Source organism: Meleagris gallopavo, chromosome 1 (genome assembly GCF_000146605.3).
Source record: "Meleagris gallopavo isolate NT-WF06-2002-E0010 breed Aviagen turkey brand Nicholas breeding stock chromosome 1, Turkey_5.1, whole genome shotgun sequence".
NCBI lineage: Eukaryota > Metazoa > Chordata > Aves > Galliformes > Phasianidae > Meleagris > Meleagris gallopavo.
The window spans coordinates 51,239,608-51,246,053 of record NC_015011.2 but is presented as its reverse complement, the minus strand read 5'-3'; positions in this window follow the sequence as shown (position 1 = coordinate 51,246,053).

Below are 6,446 nucleotides of genomic sequence, written 5' to 3'. Positions count from 1 at the left end.
CGGGGAGGTAGGGGGATCCGTGTCGTTCTCAAGCCGTAACAACAAATTCTCGTTGCGGGTAGAATCCTAGAATCGTTCAGGTTGGAATATACCTGTAAGATCATCTGGTCCTACCTTCAGCCCATCCCCACCGTGCCCACTAAGCACATCCACACGGTTCTTGAACACAACCAGGGACAGTGACTTCATCACTTCCCCGGGCAGCCTGTGCCACTGCAGCACCACTCTTTCTGAGAAAAATGTTTTCCTAATATCCAACCTGATCCTCCCCTGGTGAAACTTGAGGCCATTTCCTCTTATCCTAATACTGTGACCTTGGAGAAGAGGCTGACCCCTGCCTCACCACAATCTCAGGTTTTTGTAGAGATAAGGTCTGCCCCGAGCTTCTCTTCTCCAGACTGAATAACCCCAGTTCACTCAGCCGCTCATCATCAGACTCGTGCTCCAGACCCCTTACAGCTTTCTTGCCCTTTTCAAGTTCCAGGGCCTCAATGTCTTTCTTGTAGTGAGGGGCCCAAAACTGAACACAGCACTCAAGGTGCAGCCTCACCAGTGCTGAGTACATGGGAATGATCACTTCCCTGCTCCTGCTGGCTGCACTGCTTCTGCTACAAGCCAGGATGCCATTGGCTGCCTTGGCCACCTGGGCACACTGCTGGCTCATGTTCAGCCAGCAGTCCACTAACACCCCAAGATCCTTTTCCTCTACATGGCTTTCCAGCCACTCTGCCTCAAGCCTGTAGCGATGCATGGGGCTGTTGTAACCGAAGTGCACGACTCGCCACTTGGTCCTGTTGAAGCCCATACAATTGGCCTCAGCCCATTGATCAAGCCTGCCCCGATCCCTGGGTAGGGCCTTCCTACCCTCAGACTGATCAACGCTTCCTCCCAGCTTGTCATCATCTGCAAATTTAGGGTGCACTCAATCCCCTCATTAAGATCATCAATAAAGATATTAAGCAGGGTTGCTCTCAGTACAGACCCAAGAGGAACACCACTTGTGACAGGTTGCCAGTTGGATTTAGCTCTATTCAGCTCGAATCTCTGGACATGGCCAAGCCACAGGCTGTCAGCTTCCCCAGGAGAATGCTGTAGCAAACAAAGACTTTACTAAAGTCTAGGATGACTACATCTACAGCCTTTTCCTAATCCATAGTCACCTGTTTACAGGAGATCACATTGGTCAAACAGGACCTGACTTTCATGAAGATAATGAAAATACAAAATTTGGAATGCCAAAAAATATCCCAAGGCAAATGAAATTGACCCCCGTAGAAGGGCTACGAACAACAAACCAACAGCAGATACTATAGCAGGACTATGAGCATGACTGCTACTCGGGTCAGGCTCAAACCTCAGCAATATTTAACATTAAAGAATGGAGGTGGGTAAAAGACTGAAAAGTGCTCTGCTCTTCTCAAGAAAACAAAGAAGAAAAAATGAAACTGTTTATCATATGAATGGCTCATGAACCACATTAGAGAAGTCAAAAGCAACACTTCCATTGAATTTATAATCTGCACAGGTCTTGTTGCAGTAGAATGTGGAGTTGAAAAAGTCTTGCCTTGCTGCTTTTATCCTCTTCTGCAAAAGAACTGTGATAGTAATGCCTGGGGTTCCATTACAAGGTACCCATAATCTTCTTAAGGTACTCCCATTGCTCAGCTATGCCTGCAAGAAAGGCACTTCTGCAGCATGGCTGCTGCTCCTCTGTGCTCATGGGGCATGGGAAGCAGAGGTACAACATGAGATAAATTGTACCAGTCCCACAGGAAAAAATAATTGAGGTTTTATGGACTCATAGAATATGATGAGTTGGAAAGGATCCTAAAGCAGAGTACATATCCCCCGTGTAGTAAAGTGACACGGGGGTTTGCTTCGAGACCCTTGTAATATAATTAATTATTGATTTACTCCTGTGCAGCAAAAATATATTCTGCCTTTTACTCATGGTGAATAGGTGACATGAAATGGAATCTATGCAAATGGTAATTAGGACAAAGTATTAGACTTTGCTTTTGCAGTGAAAATTCAACACTGAGAGCCTCTAGTAAGTTCCTATACTTTCAACCCTTTTTTAGGGTGAAAAACCTAGAAGAATACTTTGCCAGCTTTACTGAAGTTTCTCATGATGCCTTCATTCAGAGTATGTGGTGACTTACTAGATGATGGAACAGTCAACTGAGGGAATTAAGTTCTTTTGCTCTGAGATATTGAAAACTGAACTGGCTAAACTAGCAGAATTCATCAAAAAGTCCCACTATAAGGAGGAACATGGTTATACAAGTGATTCCTTTTCTAGTATCTGTGGTCCTAAGGGTTAAAAAGAATGGTGTGCAGTAAGAACAAGTTATGCAAATTCCAAACAACAGAGTGTAAAGAATTTTTACTGTAAGTGCTGGCGTGAAAAACACTTCCATACTGCAAAGTTTGGAACTGGATTCAAACACTATCAAAGTTTATGAGATTCCAGATCTTGGTTCACGGTCCCAGATCCTCTCCAACTACAATACCATTCACCTGGAATTTAGCAGTTGACATGCAGCCTTACGGCAAAATACCTTGTATTCTTAGATAAGCAATTTGTAATGACTTACAGCTCTATTCCTTACACCCCCACAGCACAAATACAACAATTCATGCAGAATACAATAGGACCTTAATTAGTTGGCACATCTTGGTCTCCAAAACACAATGCCAAACCCAATGAGCCTATGTCTCCATTTACCATGGCTTTACTCCACGAACTATTAAAATGTTGGGTGACAAAAAGGAAAAATCACTGGAGAAGGTGTCCCTTGTCAGTAGAATCATAATATAAAGAATAGCAGGGCCGTAGGGTTCAAGACCTACTTTAGATTTTGTAGTAATGAAGAGGGAGAAGAGAAAAGACAAGGAGAATATGTAAAATCACATGCAAGGATGGTATCTGCATACCATGCTTCTTTCTTGTGATCAGAGTTGATTAACTCAAACACCAGAGCTTCTAAAACCTGCTTAGTAAATTGACCATGAGAATTTCAGGGATCAGTATAAACATTCATAGCCAATTCACAAGGATTTTTTTGGTCACCTGGAAAATGACTACATTGACCTGTCTCAGAATGAGTAATAGTAACTTGCAAATTATCAACATTTCTTGTTAATCCAGGAAAGAATCCTAGCTCTGATGATATCAGTGTAGATTTTTGCAAATGATTTGGAGCACATTTTAAACATTGAGTTTTCTTCTTTTGATTTCTTCCAGTTCTGCTTACTGGTTCTTAAAGCCAAAATTTAACTTTGAAAAAAATTGCTATTATCCTCAGTAAGATTTCCAGCATGGTCTTCCCCCTAACCCAATTGATTTCCATTCCCTGCTTTTCTAGTGAAATATGTCAGCAAGGGGCACAAACAAAAAGAGTGATATGTATAAAAACGTGACACACAAATATTATTCCTAAGTTAAACTTATTTGTTCAACAGCACACTTACAAAGCAAAACGTGGTTGTATGTGCAGAAGTGCACAGAGTAGCTGTTAAACCAAATCCAGATGAGCATAGTATGATTTCTATAATGTAGAAGTTACTCTGTTTTGAGAGTGTCTTTAAAGATATAATCAAGAATTGGCAAGACCATTGCGGAAGGCTGTGTTCCACAGTACACTGAGTACACACACGTACTGAACTGCTTGGGAAGCTGCTCAATCTTCCAGAATTTATTTTCTTTTGAAAATCATACCCTGGGGTTCAGTAATTGGCTAAACTAGCTTTGAACAGGCTTTTTGTAGTTGAAAATCAGCCTTGATGGGGCTTTTCATAATGAAGAAACATTTGGTCATAGTTCAGACTCACATTCCTCAGGAGTACTTTACAGTTCATCCAGTTTGAAACACTAAGTGATTAAAAAAATAAATTGAGGCTTTGTACTGGTTATTCCCTAACTATGTTAATTGCATGACAAGTTTCAACTCAAATTTTGTACAGCAGCAACTTTTCTTGTTTTGCCACTCACCACCACAGGAAGCTTCTATTTCTTCTTTTCTCTCTGCAATATTTATATACAAAACTTGATTTAATTTTTTTTCCCCATTTCAGCCTTAAATTAATCTCAGGTTAGAAACTCACATGGTTTCCAGTGAGGCTTTCAGAATTTACTGATACAGATTTTCTGTCATCTAGACAACCCCTTAAAACCAAATGCTTAACATTTCATGTTTCCAGAGTAACAAAACAGAGCATATATTTGGTGAAGAAAGGGAATTATTTTACTGATTTAAGCAGTAGAAAGAATTGTGACGTTCAGATGCTTTACTCATACATACAATCAGAAGTCTCTCAAATTCCAAACAATAAGCTAGAAACTACTTTTGAAAAAGTATTATCTTTGTGGATCACAGTTGTAAAGAGCAAGTCTCAGATAGTAAGTATTTTCTGGGAATCCTGCCATAAAAACTGAGCAAGAACTTTATTTTACTTAAAATATTCATAGAATTTAGCATTAAACGTTCCACAGACAAGGAATGTATAACATAGCTGCACTCCTGCAGATCCAGCAAGCCACATTCCTTCTCCTGTAAGTAATTACAGTTCTACTAATCTTGCTGAAGCTGTGCCTGCACACACTAGAAGCAATGTTTTCTCTGAATGCGTTTCAACCGTTAAAAAAAAATAATGGCTCCTACTTGCATTGTTAAGGTTTCCACTAAGCTACCAAATGTCATAAAAATTCTGTGAAAAATGCCACATTACTGTATTGGTGGAGCCAGGAGTTGGACTTGATGATCCTCATGGGTCCCTTCCAACTTGGATGGCTCTGTGATTCTGTGTTTCAAAGGAAAAAAAGTTCAATACCTCACACAGTCAAGTCTATGCTGTTTTACCAATTTATAGACAACTAGCCACTGCATAAATAAAACAGTCAGTACCAAGTTAGTTATCCTGTATTTTGGTCTTTAATCTCCCTCCAATCCTTTATAGTGCTCAGTATAATGAATGATTTCAACTAGTACAGATTTACATGAGACTCAATGCATAGGAAAGTCCAATAAGAAATTTTACCTTCTTTATCACTTCGGTCTGTTCAAAAGAAATGAATCAATTCTCAACCTCTTGAAATAATATTCAGATTTCCAAGAATATCCGTGCTAAACAAAGTCTAAAGATTTTTCTGACTGCTGTAATTTCTAAAGACATTGGCAGATACTTGAGCAATCTTAGCAACTTCTTATAAGCCGGTAATAAATAAAAACTTCCTAGCACACATGAAAATCCTAAGTGTTGCCTGACTTTCAGAAAAGATACTTATAAAATCTGTCAATGCTTCCACTTCTGCAAACAGCATAAAGCCATTCAATGAGAACCGAGTACAGTAAATTTATCAATCAGAGCCAAAATCCAAGTAAGAAGAAATAAAATTATAGCAGCAGCTGGGCTTGACCTCAGTGTTGGCAACAAACACTGCCACCTAGCGAGGCACAAGAAAAACAATTAGTCTTTTAACTAACCGCATCATAAACGCCATCATAAAATTTAACTGATATACTTGTTTGATTCTGTGAGATTTTCAGGTAATTAGGGCTCCTGCTTCTTTCTAAGAAATGCATTAGTTCTACAATTTTCATTCTTAAATACTTTACTTTTCCCATAATCAAAATAAGTCTTGCAATGACTTATGGTATGGTTATCCTGGTGCAGCATGGCCACTGCAGAAACAAACCAGCTGCTTAGTGTTGGTGATCTCACAGCCTTGCAACAACCAGCCTGGCAGTATTTTACTCCTTCTGTATTCACTTCAGCTGTGGAAAAAGAGGGTCCTACCAACTGCCAGCTCTTCAGCTATACCCTGAAGGTGGTACAAGGATACCTCTTTTCTGAGACAGAAAACAAAACCAAAACCAAACCAAAGCAAACCAAACCAAACAAAAAAAACCAAAAACTTTTAAAGTAGTTGATAAGCCATTTGTGTGCAGTTTTCCACAGGAAGAAACAGTATTTTGTTTCCACAAAAACTAGATGATTGTAGCAAAATTTTTCTACTGTTCTGCTTACCAAAACTAAAGGACATACCTTGCCTTTGAATATATGTATGCCTGCTCTACTGAGTTCAGTAAAAGCTGAATCTATATTACTGTAGACAGAATGTGATCTTTGTAGTCAAATATAAATTGTGATTTCATTTCGTGTGACACTTATGTCCCCAGAGGTACATGCATGCACTGCCAGCTGCCAACATCCTGCACAATTACATTACTAGGGAATTAAAAGCCCCATTTCAACAGCTCAAGCTCACACAGTAGACTGTGAGTAGAGCAGGTGTCCTTGGGCTCTGATCATAGAATCATAGAATCACAAAGGTTGGAAAAGCCTCTAAGATCATCTAGTCCTACTGCCAACCTACCCCCCCCCGTGCCCAATGACCACGTCCCTCAGTGCCACATCCACATGGTTCTGGAACACCTCCAGGG